Source organism: Zootoca vivipara, chromosome 13, assembly GCF_963506605.1.
Source record: "Zootoca vivipara chromosome 13, rZooViv1.1, whole genome shotgun sequence".
Lineage (NCBI taxonomy): Eukaryota > Metazoa > Chordata > Lepidosauria > Squamata > Lacertidae > Zootoca > Zootoca vivipara.
Genome location: NC_083288.1, coordinates 47,302,736 through 47,327,153, shown reverse-complemented (window position 1 = coordinate 47,327,153; position 24,418 = coordinate 47,302,736).

Genomic DNA, 24,418 nt, shown 5'->3' with positions numbered 1-24,418 from the left:
AATTTCCGTCTGAATTATCCCCAACAAAAAGGACTCTGGGTTGTTGTTTTTTTTTGGAAAGGTACTTTTAACCCCCCCCCCCATTCATTATGGATTACTTCCCAAAACTCTTTTACCCTTTTACAGGTCCACCACATATGAAAGAACATTCCCTCAATCTCATTGCATCTCCAGCACTTATCTGATTCTGTCTTATACATCTTAGCAAGCCTACTCGGAGTTAAATACCATCTGCAAATCATTTTCAAGAAGTTCTCCTTCGAGGAATAACATGCTGTCAACTTCAAATCACTTCCCCAAAGTTTCCCTCAGAGATTAAAATCTGTATTACGTTTTTATATCTATTGCCCAGTGTGTCATAGAGGCTTTGACAAGCTCGTCTTTTGTTTCCCAGTCTAATAACAGATTGTACATTTTAAATAAAGTTTTATCTTTGTTTTGTAGAAGATCTTTTTCAAACTGTGTTCAAAATGTTCTGTCAATGTGAGACACCTCCTTGATCTCAAAAGCAAAACGTGGGGCTTTCGGTGCTTTACGGTGGTATTGGTATTGAGGGAAATCACTGTGCGTTGTTGTTGTTGTTGTTTAGTCGTTTAGTCGTGTCCGACTCTTCGTGACCCCATGGACCATAGCACGCCAGGCACTCCTGTCTTGCACTGCCTCCCGCAGTTTGGTCAAACTCATGTTCGTAGCTTCGAGAACACTGTCCAACCATCTTGTCCTCTGTCGTCCCCTTCTCCTAGTGCCCTCAATCTTTCCCAACATCAGGGTCTTTTCCAAGGATTCTTCTCTTCTCATGAGGTGGCCAAAGTATTGTAGCCTCAGCTTCACGATCTGTCCTTCCAGGGGGCACTCAGGGCTGATTTCCTTCAGAATGGATAGGTTTGATCTTCTTGCAGTCCATGGGACTCTCAAGAGTCTCTTCCAGCACCATAATTCAAAAGCATCAATTCTTCGGCGATCAGCCTTCTTGATGGTCCAGCTCTCACTTCCATACATCACTACTGGGAAAACCATAGCTTTAACTATACAAACCTTTGTCGGCAAGGTGATGTCTCTGCTTTTTAAGATGCTGTCTAGGTTTGTCATCGCTTTTCTCCCAAGAAGCAGGCGTCTTTTAATTTCGTGACTGCTGTCACCATCTGCAGTGATCAAGGAGCCCAAGAAAGTAAAATCTCTCACTGCCTCCATTTCTTCCCCTTCTATTTGCCAGGAGGTGATGGGACCAGTGGCCATGATCTTGGTTTTTTTTGATGTTGAGCTTCAGACCATATTTTGCGCTCTCCTCTTTCACCCTCATTAAAAGGTTCTTTAATTCCTCCTCGCTTTCTGCCATCAAGGTTGTGTCATCTGCATATCTGAGGTTGTTGATATTTCTTCCGGCAATCTTAATTCCGGCTTGGGATTCAGCGTAGTTCCCACAATGATACAGACACTTACAAAAACCTCCCTGCTCTAGATATAACTATAAATATCCGTTGGGGATATTTATAGTTATATCTATATCTCTATGCACAGATTAGGGTTTCCCAAACTTGGGTCTCCAGCTGTTTTTTGGACTACAACTCGCATCATCCCTAGCTAGCAGGACAAATGGTCAGGGATGATGGGAACTGTGATCCAAAACCAGCTGGAGAACCAAGGTTGGGAAACATTGGCAAAGATAAAATGTACATCTGAATTTAGGAGAATGGATTTTGTTGTTGTTTAGTCATTTCCGACTCTTCGTGACCCCATGGACCATAGCACGCCAGGCACTCCTGTCTTGCACTACCTCCCGCAGTTTGGTCAAACTCATGTTCGTAGCTTCGAGAACACTGTCCAACCATCTCGTCCTCTGTCGTCCCCTTCTCCTTGTGCCCTCAATCTTTCCCAACATCAGGGTCTTTTCCAGGGAGTCTTCTCTTCTCATGAGGTGGCCAAAGTATTGGAGCCTCAGCTTCAGGATCTGTCCTTCCAGTGAGCATTCAGGGCTGATTTCCTTAAGAATGGATAGGTAGGATGAAAGTCAGTTGGGAAAACGGCTACCTTGAAGGACAGCCTCGTGTCCGCTGTATGGCTTGGACTATATTTCTCATCTTCAGACAGCACAAATATGTAGTCCAAAAAACTGAAGGGCATCTGGTTGGAGAAGGTTGAGCTACCACTACAGGACCATTCCCAAGAATTCTAGCCAAGGCACCCCATGTTAACAAAATGGAGGTTTATTAAAGCAACAAAAGCAACCAACATTATTCCTTACAGAAGAAACTCCCCTACAGCTCATTAAAAACAAAACAAATCAAGAATGCTATGCAGCAGAATAAGGATAAATTGGGAAACCATGGAGGGGTGGAGCTGGTGGTAATTAAAACATGCATGTTTTAAACCTTGGGAAAACCCTTAAATAAAAATTAAAACAAAACCCAAACTATTCACCGGGGTTTACCGAGCCCTGGAATTTCCCTGACCTTCAAAAGGACCTTCTTGTAGGTTGTGTGTTGGGAGGGAATCCACAGAATGTCACAGTCCAACAGCAAATGAGGGTTGTGGAAGCAGATGTGGGGACATGTCGGTACCTGCCCCACACCTGATATGTGGGTTGGGGAAAATGGCATGTGCACATGCTTGGCCTAATTAGACCCATGGGCTGGAGTTTCCACATACCTATACCAACCCTGGGCAACGTCTCTTCTGACCTCATACTCTTCTTTCCACTATGGTGTGCTCTGGAGGGCTTCAAACATCATCTGGAAGATGCTTCTTGAAATGCCAGTGCTGTAATGGGATCCTCTGTCTTTCTGCCAGAAATGAACCGTGCTTCTGGAAGATGGGTTCTGGTCTGTGGGCCTCTTAATCAGTTTGAGCTACAGAATATGTGTACAGCCACCTCTCTAGGGCACAACACCTCCTTCCATAACAGGCTCAGCATCTCTGAACTCTTCAGCCCCTTTTAACATGTCCTCTTTCTCAGGACAATTGGCAGTGGTGAATCCTTGCCTCTTCTTTTCTCTCCAGGCAGCTTTCTTTGTGCCGTGGCTTTGCAACCAAATGTGCATCCCATACTTTAGGTGTAATATCCTCTCCAGGACTGAGCCAATAATAGACATCCTCTTGTCAGAATCCTTGTGGGAACTGGAAGAGGCACGCCTTCCCTGGGGTCTCAGGATGGCTCCAGACTTCAGGCAGGATCTATCTTTAGGCCTGTGTTCCACCTTCTGATCCCTACTGTCTTCTTCAACTTGGACGTTGTTGCTGTCCCAGTCTCCTGCACTCTGCCACTCACATACGTTGCTGAACTGGGACTGGCCTTCTGTTTGCGGGTAGCATTGCTTGCAGGGGGTCTCTGGCCGTGTCTGAGAAGCATCCTTAGGGACCAAAATGGAGAGGCTCCCAGACTCTCTTTCTACACCCTCACCTTCGGTTTCCAAGTGAATCCAATCCGAAGGAGGGTCTGGCAATTCACTGTTTGCATCCAAAGAAGATGCAGACAAGTCTCCAGAGGCCTCGGATTCTCCTGAAACTCCAGAGCTCTCACTTGAAGCACTTCTACTTTCTTCTTCAGACTGGATGTCTTCCTGGTCCTGCAGAACCCGAGAGCTATTATTGGTATTGAGAGATGGACCAGCTGCCATGCCTGAACATACCCCACGAGGGTATTTGCTGCCCCACCTGCTCCTTGGTTCTCGAGTACATGGCACTGCAGGTGTCTTTTGTCCCTGGGTCTTATGTCCCTGGGTCTGTAAGGGCAGCCCTTGGCTTTCCTCTTTGGGCATCCCCAAACTGACCCTCCTCCTGTGTAACTGGCTGCTGAGTCTCTCCTGACGTTCTCTGGATGCCTTCTTGACCAGTTCAGCCACCGTATCTTCGTAGGCAGTGTGTGAGGAGATGACAAGACAAGGAAGTATGAAGGACCCCAAGGCTCTCTGGGCAATGTGGGTCCTGAGCAAGTGATCTCTTGCTATTTCAGAAGGCTTAAGGAGATTGTCCCCTGGGACTTCCTGCTTGGGGCAATCAATATCCATTTTGCCTCCCACAGAAGGCAAATCCAAAGACCCCTGAGTTCCATTATTTCCTGCAGTCCCACACTGGAAGGTCTTTGCGCCCCTTGGGACCCCCTGTTGCTGCTGACACTTTTGATCTGCACCCACCACACATGGAGATTTGGTGTCTATTTGAAGAACTGCAGTATGGCACACACAGGGCGAAGCAGTAGCATGTGAGATATCTAGAGGCCGAGGTTTCCTCAGTCCTACTGGAGGCTGGTTGTTCTGTACCATCCCCTGGAGGCTGGATTCGAGCTGCCACGAAATACTGCATTTATCCCCAAGAAATCTTTCAATGCAAGTACATGGAATTGGCTCGTTGCTTTTGTCTAGAGACCTGAGCCCCCGGGATTCAGGAACTTGGTTGGATCTAGGGCTTGCATTGTAATCGCTGAGCTGTGTGGCATGAGGGAACAGAACTTTCTGTTTTTGCTTCTCTGGCTCAAGAGGAAGCTCCGAGTCCTGTTCTGGTGGCCCTTTCTGCAGATGTACATGCATAGTGGATTCCAGTACCGCCTTGTGCCTCAATGCCCTTCCTTTAAGATAGGAAGGTCTGCCCAGGCACTTTCCGGGTTTCATCTCCTGGTTGCCTCCTTTGCCTCCGCCCTCTGGGATCACCATAGAGGGATGGGCTTTTGGAGAAAAGAAATGAAGGGGCTTCTTCGTGGCCCCACAAATACTGATTTTCCCACCACGCTCTACCTGAAGCCGCAGTTCAGTCCGGAAGACTGGTGGCTTCTTCCGCAGGCCTGATTTCATTGTGGCTTGGGATTGGTCTCCAAGTCCTCCTGTCAGTTTATAGCCCCTGTGATATCTGGGCTGCAGATGAAGCAAGAATACCTGTGGGGATTCTTGGATTCGTTTCAGAAAGCCCCACCTGAAGGTCGCAGCCTGCCTTCTGGAGTGGGCTTCCCCATGTTGCTTAGTGTCTTGAAATGGCTTCCTACTACACCCAGCCTCTTCAGCCTCAGGAGCTATCACCCGAGACCTCTCATTGGCAACTCTAACTCCTTCTTCTCCCTGCGGGCTCTCTGTAGCTGTGACTGAGGGGTGCTCACCAGGCACACCCTCTTCTGCTTGGGGACTTTCCCTTTCTGAAACTCCTTCCTCTTTGGATGATGGGCACTCAGACAGAGTGCTCTGCTTTTCTGCAATCTCTGAGCTCTCATCCCTTTCACCTGTGGCCTCTTGGCTTCCACCAGCAACTGCTTTCTCCTCTGGTGTTGGTGGGCTCCCAGGAACTATGCTCGTTTTCTCTCTGTTCTGTGGATTTTCACCCATAAGGCCAATTCCATCATCTTCCTGGGAGCTTCCTGTAGTTGTGACCCAGGGACTCTCGTAAATAATTTCCTCTTCTGCTTGCGGGGCCTCTCCATCCTCTGCAACATCCATTCGGATCTCAGGAGCAACATCCATTTCCTCTGATGCTTGTGAGCTCCTGGAAGTCACACTCTCACTCTCCAGATCCTGTGGGCTTTCACCAGCAATGGTCACCTCCTCCCCTGTGACCTGTGAAACCTGTTGTTCAGCAACCCTTGCATGTTCAGTGGCTTCTAGACTCCCAATAGTAGTGGCCACTTCTTCACCCTCTTTTGAGCTATCTGGGCTAGTGGCCACTTGTGTGTTCTCATAAGTGAGGTCCTCTTCCTCTGTGTTATGTGGACTCCTCTCAACTGATTCCTTGTCTGTAGCATGTGGTATCTCAATATCAGCATCTTTTGTGGCTTCCAATCCGGTGAACCTGGCTTCTTCTGTGGTTTGTGAGCTTTCTCTGGTAGCTACTTCTTCTTTAACTATGTGTGGGGTCTCCCCCATATAATTTGATTCCTCTGTGCCCAGCAGAATCTCCAAATAAGTATTATCTGCAGCCTCGGGTCCCCAAATGTCCAGGGCATCTGTGGCCTGTGGGCTGTTATTAACTTCCTTCCTGACTTCTAGCAGCTCATTTATCACAGAACCTTCTGCTGACATTTGTGGTCTCTCACCAGTGGTGTACTTTGAGGAGTATAGGCTTATCTCAGGAGGAACTCCATTCTCAATTTCCTGTGGGATTCCATCAACGATGCTCATTTCCTTGTCTCTCTGTGTTGTCTTGGTACTAACGACAACTTGCTCCATGGCCTGTTGCTCTTCCCAACAGAGAATCTTTTCATCTTCTGCAAAGAGACTCTCACCAGTGACACTTTCTTCTTTCCCAGTGTCTGGACCCATACTAATGATTTCCTTGGTGACCTGTGGACAAATAGGAGGAAGGGACTTAGGAGGAGGTGGGCAAAAAGCTCTCATGGATTTCTGCACAACTCGTGACAAGCCCCAATGGTGACAGGTTTTCTTATGTTTGGTATAGGATTCTAATTGGTCCTGAGCCTCATCTTGAGACGCTGCACAGTCAGTCATTTTGTCATCCACTGATGCCATTGTCACCAAATGCTCCTTGTGGGTGTTCATTTCTGGTTTCTCTTTAGCTTCACTTCCATCTAGGTGAACATGCATTGAGTCTATCCCTGTGAAACATTCATCCATGTGTGGCCAGGTTGCAGAACTTGCATTCAAGATTTCACTCTGTTGACTAGGTAAATGCTCTGGATACTCATGCCTGATGTTCAGCTCCCCCTTATCCACTGCTTCACCCTCCACAAAGGGCAGAAATATGCTTCTGGGCTTCACTTGGCTGTAAAGAGGGGCGAACTTCTGGAAAGGGTCATCAGGTGTGACCTTGAAGCTTCCCATGGGCTGGAGATCTGTTTCTGTGGACTTTCTCCTGAGGCTATGGTGATCTGTAGAAGCAGCTGATGATTCAGAAAGAGCTCCTTCAGGGACTTGTCCTGCCTCTATATCCTGGTGTGGGCTGGCCATTTGCTGTGCCCTGTAAGCTTTGGGTCCATGTGTGAAGATGTTCTCACCCACAAACGTCGTCTGCCTTGCCTCTACCAGCTCTTCTCTGGCTACTGGGATGGGAGAGGAGAATCTGCCCAGAGAGTCACAGCTTTTATTTTGGTACTCTGTATTTTGTAATTCCAAGGGACCTGTCCCAAATGCAGGGTTGAAAAGCTTGATAGATTCCAGAACCTTCTTAGGCAGCCTCCATTGTCTCTGTAGCATCATCCTGTGGATGTGGAATTCCAACTGACTGTAGGTGCTTTGGGGAAGGAACGGTGGTTTCTGTAGTAGAATGTAGACATGGGCTTCAGCCTTTTGAAGACTGGGCAGTGGGGGAGCCTGTGACTTGAAGCCATGCAAGGATTTCTGAATAAGACTAGGCAAGCCCCATTCATGCTGTAGCTTCTTTTTTCTAATGTGGAGTTCTAAGGCTTGCCTTTCTTGCTCCAAGAGGAATGGTGTATTTGCTTCTGAAAACATGAAGGTGGTTGTTTTTCTGGGAATGGAAGGCTGCAGTGGTGGCATGTGCCTTGTTCCACCCATGCCCTTCATGCCCCAGAGAGACAGCAAATGGTTGCGTTGCATGGCCGACTCAGCCTGGTCCATGCCTTCTGTCCACTCAGATGGCTGGATGTGGTTGTGTGGCTCCAGAAGCCCATGTGTGGGGTACACCGAAGGCTGACTAGGCATTGTCCTTCTCCCTCTCCTAGTTCCACCCTGTTTCCCTGCAACAGCCACAATCTCTGGGGAAAGTGGCCTGAGGGACTCAAGGACCCTTTGGGGTAAGTGCCATCGGTGAAGCATGATTCTTCTCAGCAGATTCTGCTCTAGTTCTTGGATGATGGCATCACTGAGGAAGGAGAGCTCAGCCAGAAGAACACTCACCTCCATGTGCTGCCTTGTCCGGTGCTGCTGCGATTGGGGGACAACTGGGAAAACAGAATGGAGAGATCTCTGGACAAGGCTCGGCAACCCCCAAGCATGCTGCAACCTCTTTTTCCTCACATGCCATTCCAGATCCTCCTGAGTCCTCTGGTCAATGAATGGGATCTCTGCTGAGGTGAAGTCAAACATGGTACCCTTTCTGGGCAAGGTGGAAAAGGGCACCTGAAGGGTGTCCTCCTTGTAAAGATAGGATAAAGGTTTTCTGCAGAGCGTGGACAACCCTTGCCTGTGTGCCAAACCTTTGCTTGCAATGTTGAGTTTGATATGAACGGTGATGTCTTGCTCTGCGAAGGGAACCTCATAGGATCGAGGCTGCTGGGCTTTCAAACCAAGTGGGACAACTTTAGGAAGGTCATGTTCCTTGACTTGGTGGCCAGCTGACTGAGGCAAATGAAACATGGGGTCAACAAGCTCCAGTGAGATTTCAAGAGTCTCTTGGTCCACAGGTCTTTTCAGGACTTGATGCTGGTTGCACTTTGGATTTGGCATCCCAGAGAAACTTGGTGCTTTGGCAAATGGAAGGCTCCCCAGAATCCTCTTCCCTTTGTAGGATGCAGACATCTCCTGACTGCCTTTGGGCTCCTTTGTCAGTGGAGTGGAGTGGTCGAGGGAGTCCGTGACTCGATTAGGGATGCCCCGCCCCACCTTACCCTCCTTGGTCTCCAAGGTGGCCAAAGGCAAGGAGCTCCCAGGGGATACCCTCACTTCCCCTCCCGAGTACAATTTAGAGGACGCATGGGGTGCTGTTGTTGGTGTAGGCAGGTGGAAATTTTGCAAAGACTCTTGTATCAGTATGGGCTGGCCCCACGGGTGTTGAGCCCTCTTTCTGAGGACATGGGATTCCAAACACTGCTCCTCATTGGCAGGAAGAAAATGTGTCCTTGCGTGGACAAACTCAGTGGTGTGATGCGAACAAGATGGGGGATCTAGCAACTCAGGAGCACTGGGCATTATATTGCTCACGGGTTGAATGTACAGTGTAGGGGGGCCCCATAGGAACTGAATGCCTTTATACTTAACATTCATATCCACACAATCTGCCTTCCACCGGAGATTTGGCCTTGGCCTGCTAAGTCGCTGGGGGTAACTGCTGTGCAGTAGGGTCAGCTTGGGCAAGGGGGCTTTCCTCTCCTCTGGGACAATTATTCTTTGGGAATTCGCTATTAGCTGAAGTGGCATCTTATATCTGGCCTCAAATGACTTCTTACCAGTTGTAGTCTGGGGGTTTGCTTTGGAAGGAGGGGGAGATTTAAGGGCTGTTTCCGTGGATGTGGATTCCCAGTGTAGAACATGCCAGTGAACCTTCCCTTCTCTCTCACCCTTGACGCCGCTGCCTCGGCCTTTTTTCCTGTGTGCAGACGATGCTATATCTGTGGTGAGGTGAGAGGCCACCTTCATGTGCTTGAGGGCCTCTGGGACTTGCCTTGGCAGCCCACAACGCCGCGTGCAAACCATCTTTTTCATGTGTTGCTCCAGTGTCTTGCTCTTTGCCACACTCATGAAAGGAAGAAGCCGAGGCCTCCCTCTTTGTGTAACCTCCCTCTTTGTGGGGCACAGGAAAGTGGAATCCATACCAAGAGGTAAAAAGGCCCTGAATGACCTGAGGACGACTGATGGAAGACCAAGTTTGTGTTGAACTCTTTTCATGACCAAATGCTGTTCCAAGGTCCTTGGAGCCTTAGACATAAAGGGAGTGTCTGCGGTAGCGAATTCAACCCTAGGAGACTTGATATTTGCTTGTGAGACCACTGGTAAGGAACTGGGGAAATGTCTTGCTGCTTTAGGGTGGAATCTCATGTCCTGGTGGTTCTCCTTTTCACACGAAGAGGATGCTTCATTTTTCCTATGCCTCAAAGGAATGTGGTTCTTCTTGCTGAAATTGGATAACTCAGGCAGTTCAGTAGAGGGGCTGTGATCTGCCCAGCTATTGAAAGACAGCACAGAAGATGTGCTAGAAGACGAGCAAAAGGGATCGCTCATTTCCCCACTTCTGTCATCAGAGCAGTCATAACGTTCATTCACAGTGAACATGGAATGGTTGTCGAGATGGCTGGGACTCATGTCATACTTCCTGAAAATGGAAACAGCTTGCTGAGCAGAATGGAGTGGCTTCTCCTTCTGCCTCTTGCCTTTGGGAAGGGGTTGCTCCTTTCTGGATGAAGGGCTTGTTTCTGGGCCCAGTTCTGGCTGGCGACAGTTTGGGGCTAGTTCACTGTTGCCCCATGGGGAAATGATGTCATCTCTTTGAAACGCAGGGTTTAATCTATAGACATGGACTTCTTCAGCCTCCATGGCTGCCCTGTCACATAAGGCACAGGCTGTATTGTCACATAGCAATCTGCGGATGGAGGAATGGCGACTGCCTCCATTTTGTGGCTCTCTCTCCTGGTGGTTGGTACCTGTAAGCCAAATGAAGGCACTGGTGAGAGTTTCTCCACCCCCAGGTTGGTATTGAGACCTTTGACTCTCATATTTTGCCAGGAGCTGGCCGGATGAGGAACCCGACAGGGAAGACAGGGAAGACGAGGACTTAAGAGGCCGGGACCTGGGGGTGGGACAGTGGGGAAGGCTTGAGTTGGGTAGTGCTGGAAGTCCTGCCTGCTGCCAAGCAATGAGTCATACAGAACCAGAAGAGGAGGACCTAACTCCCACATGGCAGTCATTGTCTGTTGGGGAGGGCTCCAGAGTGAGAGTGTAGAGGGGAAAGGTTGGGCCAGAGCTAAATTTCCTGCAACTTCTCAAGCTGAAGGAATCGAGCCAGGGAACACTTCGCTGTGTTACTTTCTGTTTATAAAAAGCCAGTTGCATTCCAAGCGTCTGGCCTCTTCTTTACCTGCGGGGACCCGACACTTCCCCGTCAGACCTCATGACATAATTATATGTTTATTAGAAGTATTAGAATACTGTACATATACAGTAGTACCTCGGGTTACAAATGCTTCAGGTTACAGATGCTTCAGGTTACAAACTCCACTAACCCAGAAATAGTACCTCGGGTTAAGAACTTTGCTTCAGGATGAGAACAGAAATTGTGTGGCGGCGGTGCGGCGGCAGCGGGAGGCCCCATTAGCTAAAGTTCTTAATCCGAGGTACCACTGTATACCAATTTGTGGACCTAAGAGGCACTGGTTTTATTTCAGAACAGCAGTGAATCTGTGGCCTTCCAAATGTAGTTGAACTGCAGTGCTCATCAGTCCTAGCAAGCATGTCCAATGGTCAGGGGTTATATGGGCATTGTAAGCCAACTTCTAGATTGCATTGACTAACTCAACTCAACTCTAAGTATTTTTGTTAGATGATCTTCTGCTAGTTCTCCTGTGTGTATTCTCTCTCCTCCTATAATTTCAAGTTTTGAATATGTTTTCTTTTGTTTTTTAAAAGATTTTTAAGCTGTGTTTTATTATATTGCACTTATCTTATTAAATAAACCCAACCAACAAACAAGGGTGTGTATTTACACTTTCATGGATGCTGTGAAAGACCACATGAATGACCAAATGTCAGCATTGAGTTTGGCTCTTGAAAATAATAATAAATCACCGGGATGAGCTGGTTCCTGCCTTAAGGGCTTACCTTCTTCTTTTCCAACAGCTGTTTGGGGATGGCTTCTGTGTTCAACATGTTCCTTCTAGGAAGAGAGGAGGCAGCAAAGTTATTCAAAGGGAAGAACCCCTAAATGGAAATACCACCTTACCAAACAGGGTACCATCAGGCAGAATGAGGCATGTTCCAAGTTCCATCCCTGGTATCTCAAAATAGGACTGGGGAAAATCCCTGTCTGAAACCCTGGAGAGCTGCCACTGGCCTGCTTTGACAGTACTAAGTTGGATGGGCCAACAGTCTGGATATGTATAAGGCCACTTCCTACATTCCTGTCTCCTGGTGGCCAAAGCATGCAATACTGTCAGGTCATTTTTGACTCCTCCCATCTCACTTAGAAGTTCATTCAATATGGAAGTTTGTGTCAATGCATGACTCAAATGGCCTGTTAAAATGCCATTTTCATTATGATCATGGCACCACACTGTTAGGATCTCCTACACACGAGTAGGACCCTGGCAGAGACACATGCCCGACTGGCATGTTCCCTCCCTCCTGGTCGATCGTTCGGGAGCTTCAAAAGCTTTCTTCAGCCTGAACATCACAGCGACTGATGCCAAAAAACATCAGCACACTTACGGATCTGCAGAGTTTGCCCAGTTGCGTAACAGAACTCAGCAACTAAGCATTTTGAGTAATCTACTTTTATTTACATATAAAAACACACAGAGCACTGGAACATGGCTCCCTCTCTCTCTCTAGCATCAGGCAGCAAAGAGAAAATGAACAAAGGACAATAGTCCTACTTCACGGCACACAGTAACACAAACATCCTGTTTCCGTCATGTCCCACTCTGTGGAATGAAAACATACACAGTCATGTGATAGATAACAATCCCATGAATGCAAACACGGGCAATGAATCTTCAACACACACTGGTGCTTTCTGCCCATTGAAGGCCCCTAAAACATGGAACCCCATCCCCATGAATGCTCATTAAGTAGTATCTGTCATTCTCTCAGCCTTGCCTTTTGATAGTTAAGATGTGTGTGATTTCTGCGAGATCATCTGTATTGTCATATAGTTATTTTATTTTGGATTTTGATATTATTTGATTATATGGCTTTGACCTGCTCTGGGAACTTTTGTGCTGAAGGAAAAGTTAGGAAATCTCTTAAATGAATTTGTAATGACATATCACTATTGTAAGTTGAGAAAACAAAATGTGGTGGAGGTGAGTCAACTTTTCTGTATTCTCACATAATTGTTTTATTTTGGATTTTGATGCTATATGGCTGTGACCTGCCTTGGGAAGGTTTCTGCTGCAGGATGGGTAGGAGATCTCTTAAATAAATGAGGAAGTAAATATTGCTGTTGGAAACTGGAAAACCCCCAATGTAAGTCAACTTCAGACATGAACAATGGTGCCACTGAAACTCACCATCGGTGTGCCACTCTCAGAGGGGAACCAACTGCCTGGCTGTTGCTCCAAAAAGTGGGGATTCTCAGTGATTTCAGGTTCGACTGAAAAGGACAAGGTGCTTCTCCATGCTTGGCCAACTCTCTTGCACCACACAAAGGAGCCACATAGGATCATTTGGAAGAGGCTGATGAACAGAGCCAGGACGAGAGTAGCGTACAAGTTGAAGTAGCAGTCCAAAGGGAAAAAGCAATTGATAAGGGAAATCAGTCCCATCTTTGTGGAGCAGACCTGAATGCAGCTTGTGCACCCAAGAGATGATATGTATTCCCCCAGACAGTGGCAGTTAGCTGTGTTTTAAAGCAACGTTCCAAAGAACAACACAAAGAACCAACAAAAGAACCTTGGGAACAACCTGGGTTCTCTCCAGGCATGGATGCTGCTGCTGCCGCCTGCTTGGACTTAATTGCATTCCATCAGAGCAGTGGGCAAACAGGTTCCAGCAGTCTTATGATCAGTGCAAACCTGCCCGTCAAAATGAGCACATGATGATTCCATGTCACCGCCCCCTCTTTTGCTGTGAACCTGAAATTAGCAATGAACCAGATCAAGCCAATACGTTCATTTCTCAATGGAGCAGTCAAACTAAACAATGCATGTGGCTTGGTGCTTGCGAGTTCAAATGGAATTCAGCCCACCGCAGGGGACTGCATGCTTCCTATATCCACATCCCCAGTGGATGGAATCTGATAGTCTGGCACAGAATTTACCACCCTTTTGAGCTCTTCTGGATAGTGATGGAAGCTTTAAAACAATGGGTGGGTGGTGCTAACCCACTGATAGCCCAAACCTAGTCTCTCCTGCCATGCTCTCTCCTCAATGTGGTGTAGTGGTTAGAGGGTCAGACCAGGATTGGAAATACTTGGCCTCTCAGCCTAATCTACCTCATATGGTTGCTGTGGGGATTGAACGAGGAGTGAGAGAACCATTTATGCCACTTTGATGCCCGTGGGGAAGAAGGTGGGGTATAAATGCCATAAATAAAATACCTGTAATTAATTGATTAAATAATAAATAAACAAAACCATTAGCCTCCAATAAACCTTGCATCAAAATGTTTATCTGGAGCCTTCCAAAGGGAAGCAGGAGTATGAAGAGGGTTTATTAGGGATTGAAGAACCTGTGGTCCTCCAGATATTGTTGGACAACAGCTCCCATAATCTCTGGCCATTGAATATGGTGGCTGTTGGGGCTGCTAGGAATTTGTAATTACAGTGGTACCTCGGGTTACAAACACCTCGGGTTACAAACACTTTGGGTTACAGACTCCACTAACCCAGTAGTACCTCAGGTTAAGAACTTTACCTCAGGATGAGAACAGAAATTGCGCACCAGCGGCGTGACGGCAGAGCACATTATCTTATAAAAGATAATCGGGTTGCGGAAGGGCTGGAAGAAGTCCTCAAGGTTTGGGGGAGGGCTGGCTGAGGCAGGCTGGATAGCCTGGTGGGTGTGGCAATAAGTAATGTCCAGTTGATTGACAGGAGGGCCCCTATATAACCTCAGTCCCCTTTCGTTTTTGGCCACTCTGGCTGGCGTTTCGAATCTCCCTCTCACCCGCCGCATGTTTAAGAAGGTGTTAGCCTGACGTTGCTTTGCCTGTCATGGGGTCGCCTGTTGAAGGGGCCCAGTAGGAATTTTGCCATTTGGCTGATTGGCTGTTGCCACTTGGTTTTTGCCTACTGCTTAGCAAACTGTCACAACTTGTTAGGTTGGCGGTTAGGCTTTTGGTTAATTTGGTTGGAGGAGGGGTGTGGCCTCTACATGCCTACCCTCTTCCTAACGTTGCTCCACATATAAGTATTCCGTTAAAGGAATCCTGGGGCTCTCAGCTCTAGTCCTTACATTCTCTCCATAGGCGGGGCTGAGGGGCCATTGCAGAGTTTGAGCCTTGGGGAACATTCCTGGCGAGAGGGGGGAATGCTTGGGCACAGCTACCTCCTTTCCCATGGGGTGTCTACTTATCTTCCCCAATTGCATGGGAAAGTCGGAGCTGGTCCTGTCCCTAGTGGACAGATGGAGATTGTCCTGGCCCAAGTGGTCAGATGGAATTGGTGGTCCTGTCCCAAGCGGGGCAGATGGAAATTGGTCCTGTCCCAAAGAGGGGGGCAGATGGTTTAACCAAAAGCCTAAGCCAACACTCAATTAAAATGTATTTAAATAAAGTTGTGGCCAAAACAATGCCAAAAACCCAAACCTAAAATACGTGGGGGATTTCGGTCAGCCTCGTCACGCAATGGGAGGCGCCATTAGCTAAAGTGGTACCTCAGGTTACGAACGGTTTCAGGTTAAGAACGGACCTCTGGAATGAATTAAGTTTGTAACCACTGTACAACAGTTATTACCTGCACTTGAAGCTCTCAGGTTAGTTTACAGAAACCAGTCAGCTTTGAATGTCCTGTATAGCTCTAGAGGTATTCCTAATTTACCCATATTTGTAGCCCTGTATCTGGTGCTGAGGGGACCCAGGTGGCGCTGTGGTTAAACCACTCAGCCTAGGGCTTGCTGATCAAAAGGTCGGCGGTTCGAATCCCTGTGATGGGGTGAGCTCCCGTTGCTTGGTCCCAGCTCCTGCCAACCTAGCAGTTCGAAAGCATGTCAAAATGCAAGTAGATAAATAGGAACCGCTACAGCGGGAAGGTAAACGGCGTTTCCATGTGCTGCTCTGGTTTGCCAGAAGCGGCTTTGTCATGCTGGCCACATGACCTGGAAGCTGTCTGCGGACAAACGCCGGCTCCCTCGGCCAATAATGCGAGATGAGCGCGCAACCCCAGAGTCGGTCACGACTGGACCTAATGGTCAGGGGTCCCTTTACCTTTATCTGGTGCTGAACAGTTGGGCTGTTTGCCTAACTTGTACTTCCTCAACCAGTAAGTGAGCTGAAACACAGATGTCCTTTGAAATCCAACCTTTTCTGATTTTTGTGATGCTTTTCTTCAAACCCAAAAGTTTACACTTAAAGTTGGGCAAATGGCATACTGGAAAAACCCAAAATTTACAGATCCAGCTCCCCTTACTGCAGAGCTGTTCTTATTACACGACAAGATTCTAGAGCCCAGCAATGTCAGATTTCAGGCCCACCTTCAGCCTGAGTCAGTTGTGTATAGACTTCCATGGTTTTGTTCCTGTGCTCTAGTTAGGCCTTAGAAACTAAGAATTGGGATCTCTAAGAATCTATACTGGGACTGCTGCTTTTTCACTTATTCATAAATGTCCAGGAGTTAGCAGTGAACAGTGAGGTGGCCAGTTTTGTAGGTCATGCCAAATTATTCAGGGTTATTTGTTGTTTAGTCATTTAGTCGTGTCCGACTCTTCGTGACCCCATGGACCAGAGCACGCCAGGCACTCCTGTCTTGCACTACTTGGTCAAACTCATGTTGGTAGCTTCGAGAACACTGTCCAACCATCTCGTCCTCTGTCGTCCCCTTCTCCTTGTGCCCTCCATCTTTCCCAACATCAGGGTCTTTTCCAAGGATTCTTCTCTTCTCATGAGGTGGCCAAAGTACTGGAGCCTCAGCTTCACAATCTGTCCTTCCAGATTCAGGGTTATAAGCAAATCAAAAGGATCTCTCCCAACTGGATGATGGTAAAAGGCACTAGCAGAGGATAGTGTCCTTAAGAAATATGGTTCATGTTACACATATTCCATGGAGGGTTGCTGAACTTTATGCTTCAAAAGTGTCTCTCATTGCTCCTTTCAAGGTTGTGTTTGAGAGTAGCAGTCAGTCATGGTTTCTGGCCTCCAAGCAGCGCTCCATGGAGTTATGGCTACTTCCTCCTTCTTGTTCCCAGAACACCTCTGGATTTCAAAAGGGACAAGCTTTCCTTTGACATCACCCCCCCATCATCTTGGCAACCTGCCAATTCTTCTGTCTCTTTCCACTGCTTGTTTGGGGAGGGGGAGGGAGTGCTTTTGCATTGCTAATGACTCTTAATGACTCATTGGGCCCCCATTGTTCCCTGATGTCTCTGCATTTACGCAGGCCATTTTGCATAAACCAATCCTGGAATTTCTTGTCTGGCACAATTCTGCAGCTTGTATTTTCCCTTCATATCCTAAATATCATCTTAATACTACTGTTTATTAATTTCTACCATTCTCTAGCAGACTCTTGTGCCCTAGATCTATGGCAGTATTATCTGTCCTCAAACAGAATGGGCTACAATTTAAATTTCATGCAAAGGAACAGTACTAAGATCCCAAACACCAAGAGATCTTTAAGTTTAATAACCTATACATGAATTGCACAAACTACACCTGAGTGAAAAGTGTGTTCCAGAGTGGCTTCAAGGACTCTTGGATCATCAGTCAATTTTACCACTATTCATGAACTGAATTGACTTCTTGTGCATTATTTCCGTAGGTCACAGAACACTATAGTTGAGCCAAACCAGCACATAGTGGTTATTTCTGTGTGTCCCCCACCCACTGCTAAGAAAAATCACAGATGAAACGTACCCCTGAGCACATTGTGACTTAATAGGGATTTAAGACAGGAGAGAACTTTTTTTTTTTAGCTTGAGGGCCTAGTGGGCAATCTTCTGGCTGTGATGGGTAGGACAATGGATACAACTCTTATATTTGTACAATAGGTTGCAATCATACAAGTCTCATAAAATCCATAAAATCTCTCTCCATCTGGGCTACAAAGCAGTATCAGTACAGTTCAATGACGCAATTCCAACCGGGCAATGAGCAAGCGAACAAAAACCAGCTAAAAAGGTGACGTAGGACCAGGGATTTGTGTGGCCATTTGTGTGGCCTGTGAAGATTCCTAAGGGCCAGATCACCTCTCAATGGGTTGGCGCCAGAGAGCACCAATAACTTCTTGTGAACCAATGAAGGTGAACACCAGGACCAGGAGGCACATGGGCCAGCCCCAGTAGAAGATGGGTGACCACTCAGCTTAGACTTGAATGGAGTGAATGTGCAGTTGCTCCCCTAGAGCTGCCTTCAGTAGTTACCTTACAGTAAAGTCAGACTGGTTGTCTAAGGCAGGATTGGGGGACTTTTTTCATCACAATGGCTGCATTCCCTTCTGGGGGACTGTTAGTACTTGTATTTGTTAGAAAAATGTATTTTACAAAGAATAAATTGTACTGGGGAAAAGAAAACCAGACGAAAACACTTAAGGGGTATGTGAAGCAGGGCCGACGAGGGGCATGTGTGTGACCTGGTGAGGGTTGCAAGTACCAGGTAGAGGGTCTTGGCGGACTGCATTCGTCTCTGTTCCCCACCCATGCTCTAAGGTGACTATTATATTTACCGGTAAGCGCTGCAAACCCCCCAACACAGTACTGCTAACATAGAGATTTATTGATAAAAACGTATTACATTACAAAACAATTTAAGAATGCTTCATACAGAGTAATAAAGGTAAGTGATAGGTTTGCTGAGCCTTCAGCATCTCGACAACCATCAGGGGAAGGTGGAGCCTGGTGCTCTTTTTCCATCACCACCATTTGATATTCATGGTGCTGCATTTTTTTTAAAATTAAAATAATAATCATTGTTTTCAAGGCATCCTACACACTTCACCGGAGCAGCTTATTGTTTTCTCTTGGCCTCTTTGTCAAGGGGACTGGATCTAGCAGGTTGCTCTGCTGAGGATCCATTTTCAATCCTTAGTGCTCGCCCTGCCACTCACTCAACTGCTGCTCCATCTTTGTCGCTTGTCCCGGTGCTTTCTGGACTTTTTAAATTTCTGTCTGACCTGCTGCTTGAACTCGGGTCCTTGCTGCTTGACCTGTTTCTTGACCGGCTGCTCAATCTTGGATTTCTACTGCTCGCCCTGCTGCTTGAATTTCGGCCCCTGCTGCTTCCCCTGCTGCTTGACCTGCTGCTTGAATTTCGGCTCTTGCTGCTCCCCCTGCTTCTTGACCAGCTGCTGAATCTTAGAGTTCTGCTACTTGCCCTGCTTCTTGACTTGCTGCTTGATCTTGGTTCCCTACTGCTTGACCTGCTTCTTGATCCACTGCTTGATTTTTTATCCCTGCTTCTTCCTCGGAGCCTTGACATTATGCTCTGCTTCCAGCTCCTGAAATTTATTCTCCCCTTTCTGGGTTTAGATTCCTGATCCCACCGGACTGATCTCCCTTCTCTTTTCTCAGGAAGCCTCGTTTCACCAGCACCCCCACTCTGCTTCCTCTTGTGCAACATGCTTTGAGTCATATTCCTTTCACTTTTCTTCCTAAATTTGGCCTGGGCCAAATCATTTCTCTCTCTCTGACTTTCTCCGGGGTGGTTTCCCATGCCGCTTGTTGCATGGCCAATGCCGGTGCCTCCTTTCTTGGACTTCCCTTCTGAAATGACCCCTTGCCTTTCAGTATTCTGCATCCAGATATTCATCCCATCCCGCAGGTGCATTTTTCTCTCCAGGATTTTACCAAGTATAGACAGTTTCCCATCTGTTTTCACGGTGTGTTTTGAAGATACACCACCCACGGGGTGAGGGTGGGAGCCTTTCTGCACCAGCTGCTTGTCCATCCCCTGTTCTAAGCTGGGGGCCTCTTCCCCTCTTGTTGTCTTAGCTACCTGTTTGAGCTCATATTTGGTTGATAACTCTTTTTCACCAATAGTTTCTTTATGGGATGCCTGTCTTCTCCCACCCAAAATTCCTTCTCCATTTCTGTCTCTTACTTCTCCTTCTCCATCTCTTATTTCTCCTTCTCTTTCACCTCCACCATCGCTTACTTCTTCTGCTTCTCCTCTTTCTTCCTCCTCATCCTTCCCCCTAGCTCCTTGGTGTTTCCCAACTTCAGGATCTATTGTGGATGCTTCTCTATCAGCATTTCCTTCTCCTTCCCTGTCACTCCCCAAGATCTCTGTCTGTCCAAAAACACGGTTTTCCTCCCAGAAGGCCACTGTTTCGTGGGATACAGAGAGTTGCCTGGAGAGCTCCAGAGCTTCAGTCATTTCATCTGCAACTGACTGAGGTGCGCGGAGGTGTTCGAATTGTTCAGAAACTGCTTGCCTTGCCACATCGAACAGTTTTGTTTTGCTTAGGCTGACCCTTTCATCTGAGGTCTCTGAGGAAGGCACAGCATCCCCTGGAGAAACGTGGGGTGCTCCTGCTGTCAGAGAATCTGCAGATCTCATGCTTCTGGGCTCTACCATGGGCATCTCCTCTGCACCTTCACTACTGACTCCTTCCTCCTTCCTCACACACAATCTCTCCTTGCCTGTTCCTTCGCCATCATCCCAGTCTCCGACTCTCTCCAGTTCACATTCTGTGCTGTACTCAGAAGATGAGTAGGCACCACCTTCCTCCCTTTCGTTCCCCATATTATCACTTGTCTGTAGCAGGGAACCATCTGTGGGCTGCATTTGGAATTCAACTTCTGTGTTTGCAGAATCTTGATTTTGAGATGAATGCGACACCTGCTGGTTGGATTGTTCTTGATCTTGGGAGTCTTCACTTGAGGTCTCCCTTTTCTCAGAGTCTTGGATACCTTGGTGCTCCATGGGATCCTCACTTTTTGGGGTCAGGTTACAGCAAGTGGATTCAGAGGACCACCCTTTTAGCTGTCCAGGTGCTTGACCCCCTTTGTCACTGCTGGTGGTTGTATCTTCAATAATTTGTTTGGGTACTTGCTTCCTTTTCTCACTGTCACAGCTTTGTTCTGCCGGGCTATAATACACGGGGCCCACCGCATGCTCATGGAAACATTGAGACTCAAGGGCATGGGATGGATGTGTGGTGGGATCCAAGGCTTGCTGGGAGACAAGCGTGTTGTACTGTTGAGTGTCATCTGCCTTCAAAGGCTCAAAATATGCCTGGGAAAATTCATGTTCTGAGAGTGAAACATCCTTCATACGTTCACCTAAGGATGGAGCAGAGATTTGGGATTCAATATTTTGTGATATCTGAGATGTGGCACCTGCTTCTGCCTCCTGTGAGAGGGAAGGATCTTTATTCTCTCCTGAGGATGAAGAATGAATCTGGAGTCCAGTATTCAATGATGGCTGAGAAGAGGAGTCAGCCTTATCTCTGTCTCCTGAGGATGAATCAGAGTCCTGGCATTCAATATTAGCTGATGTCTGAACAGAAAAATCTACCTCTGCTTCCTTTGAAATGGAAGGATCTTTTCTACTTTCTCCTGGGAATGAAACAGAGTCCTGGGGCCCATTATTCTCTGATATCTGAGAAAAGGACCCTGCCTCTGCCTCCTTTCCATTTTCCTGGGAATTTTCTTGCTGCTCCTGCCTCCACCTTTGCTCTGCAACTAATTGTAATGATGAAGCTGAGCCTTTTGTGGATGTTGATGAATGACATGAGCAGGGACAGTTGAATATCTCACAGGACTCCTCTGCCTTGCCAGGAATTTGTGGATACTGCGCAGCATGATGTAGATTCAGTGTAAATGTCTGCAATGTACTCACTTGCGGTGCTTCTCTTTCACCCTCCGAGCTGCTGCTTGTCCCTTGGATTAATGTGAAATGCTGAACTTTTGTGTGAGGATAGAGAGATCCAGTATCCTTTTCATAATCTAGCCAGGAAACCACCCTGTGCTGTATTTTACAGAATAGCTCTGAGCTGTATGTGGGTTGATCTTCTGACCCTGAGCTGGCTTGCTTTTCTGCTCCTGTTTGAAAAAAGGTGTTTGGCACTTGGAGGGTCTGAGTGCCAAAATAAGTCAAAGGCTCCTCCTCCATTTCATCAGCTTCTGGGATAAAGGCCCTCGTTGACTTCTGAGCCAGCTTAGGGAAGTACCACTGGTGCTCTATGTTGTGTTTTCCCAGGTGTTCTTTAGATCCTGAGTGTAAGAAATGCGGGTGCTGGGAGGAAGCACGAACCACCTTTGCCCCATGCCATTCCTTGGCACCAGCTCTCCATTCATCAATAAAGTTCTTTTGTTTCCTTCCAGCAGTGCTCACTCCCACTAAAGATCGGGGGCTCTCCTGTGGCTCCAAGGGGGGTGGAGCAAATGCACGCACCGATTTCTGAATAAGGGCTGGCAAGCCCCACTGGTGCTGGATCTTCTTGTGCTGGATGTGGTCTTCCAGAACATCTTGAGCACCATCAGTGAGGAAAGGCAACTCTGCCACACAGTCTATAAAATAGGTAATAGATGAGGTTCTTGCCAGAAGTCTCTCCTCCACATTCTCCCCCAGAAGTTGGGTAGGAGAGTCTTGATAAAATGTAGAGTTGTGGGGATGAGTTTGGGACCTGATTTCCTCAAACTGAGAAGGTGGCACAGGAAGTAGAAATGCTCTAAGCATATCTTGAGCATGTTTTGGAAGCCCCCATCTATGCTTTGCAGTCATACTCCTCACATGAGCATCTAGACACTCTGTTGTGTCTAGACTGAGGAATGAGAGAGTCGGAGTAAGAATGTATACTTCCCCTCTGTCCCATGAAACTCTGTTGGCTATATTCTCTCCTTCCATGTATGGTGGGTGCTTCTCTGATTCAATGAGAACTGGAGCAAAGGCATACAGAGACTTCAGGACATTGGAGGGTAGGCCCCATGCATGGTGGAGTTTCTTGTGCAGGATGTGAAATTCCAAAAGGTTCTGGGCCTCATCCGTGAGGAAAGTAAGAGTCACCTCAGGCAATAAGAAAGTAGTCACTTGATCCAATACAGGTGTAGCTGCTCCCTTTTGCACATAATTGAGCTTCCTCTCCAGTTTCTCTATTGCCTTTTTTCTTACCCTGGCCTCTTCTAGTAAGTCTTCCTTGTCATCTTCTGAATGGGAATTGGCTTCAGGCTCCTGGAAGGATTTGCCATGAAAAGGTGTTAGAGACCTTGCTTCACCCAACCCACTTTGGGAAAAGGGTCTGAGTTGCCGAAATGCCCTCAGCGATTGTAAAACCTGTTCTGGAAGGTGCCACCTATGGTGTGTAGTCATCCGCCTCACCTGGGCATCCAGGTTCTCCTGTAAGTCTGGGCTGAGAAACCCAAGACTCCGCGAAATAATGTGTGCTTCCTCTCTCTCCCATGGGTATTTCATGCTCATGCTTTGCTTGTGTTTCTCTGTCTCAAGGTGAAAAGGAGCAAAGGCATGCAGGGACTTCAGCACATTGGAGGGTAGGCCCCAAACATGGTGGAGTTTCTTGCGCAGGATGTGAAATTCCAGAAATTCCCAGGTCTCATTGGTTAAGAAACCAAGTTTCACTCCAGGCCATAAGAAAGCAGTTACATTAAAGTGCATTGATGAGTCTGCTCCCTGTTTCAATTGGTTGAAGACCTCCCTATTCCCCATTGTCCTTCTCTTGACTTTGGATTCTTTCATGTCTTCATTGTCACCTTCTGTTTCAGAGTCATCTCTAGCCACCTGGGAAGATTGGTACTGAGAAGGAGAAAAAAACTGTGCATGCTCGGATTCCAATCCTAAAGCATGTCTGGGAAGCAGAAATCTTCCCAGTGATTGCTGAACCCGCTTTGGAAGGCCCCATCTGTGCTTAGCCACCCTCCTCCTCTCATGAGCTTCCAGGCGATCTTTTGTGTTTGGACTTGGGAAGAAAAGATCCCAGACAATCTCTTTCACTTCTACCTTATCCCATTGGTGTGCCTTAGTCATTCTCTCTTTTAAGCCTTGCACATGCATCTTAGACCCATGGAGAAATGGGGCAAAGGCATGCATGGACTTCAGCACAGAGGAGGGCAGGCCCCATGTGTGCTGGAGTTTCTTCTGTCGGATATGGAATTCCAGAACATCTTGCACATCATCTGTGAGGAAGGCAAGCTTTGCCCCAGGCCATAAGAAAGTAGTTTCTTCAAAGTTCACACCTGTGGTTGCTTCCTGCTTTCCTTGAACAAAGCCCCATCCTTTCCCTGCTGTCCTTCTGTTGCCCATTTCCTCCTCCACCAAGTCTTCCTTGTCATCTTCAGTCTGGGAATCAGCTGTAGGGACTTGAAAGAATTTGCATGGGTAAGGCCGCATAATATCCCTTCGAGATCCCAAAGGTTGTCTGGGAAGTAGAAATCCTCCCAGTGATTGCTGAACCCGCTTTGGAAGGCCCCACCTGTGCTGTACCACCCTCTTCCTCATGTGAGCTTCCAGGTGCTCTTTTGTGTTGGGACTCAGGAAGGAGAGACCTGGGATAATTACTTGCACCTCCATCCCATTGCATTGTGTTGCCTTTGTCTTGTTCCTTCTTGTGTGTTGCATCTGCTTCTGTATCTCCAGGGGGTATGGGCTGAAGGCCTTCAATGACTTCAACACAGAGGATGGTAGACCCCATGCATGCTGGATCTTCTTTTGTTGGATGTGGCATTCCAACAGGTCCTGAGTGACCCTTGAAAGAAAAGGTAGGCTCACCTCAAGGCTTAAGAAAGCAGCTCCTTTAAAGTCTGATGGTACAGTTACTCCCTGCTTCCCTTTGGGAATGTCCCATCCTTTTCCTGCTGTCCTTCTGTTGCCCATTTCTGTCTCTACCAAGTTTTCTTTGTCATCTTCTGAATGGGAATCGGCTTCAGGCTCCTGGAAGGATTGGCCACGAAAAGGTGTTAGAGACCTTGCTTCACCCAACTGACTTTGGGAAAAGGGTCTGAGTTGCCGAAATGCCCTCAGCGATTGTGAAACCTGTTCTGGAAGGTGCC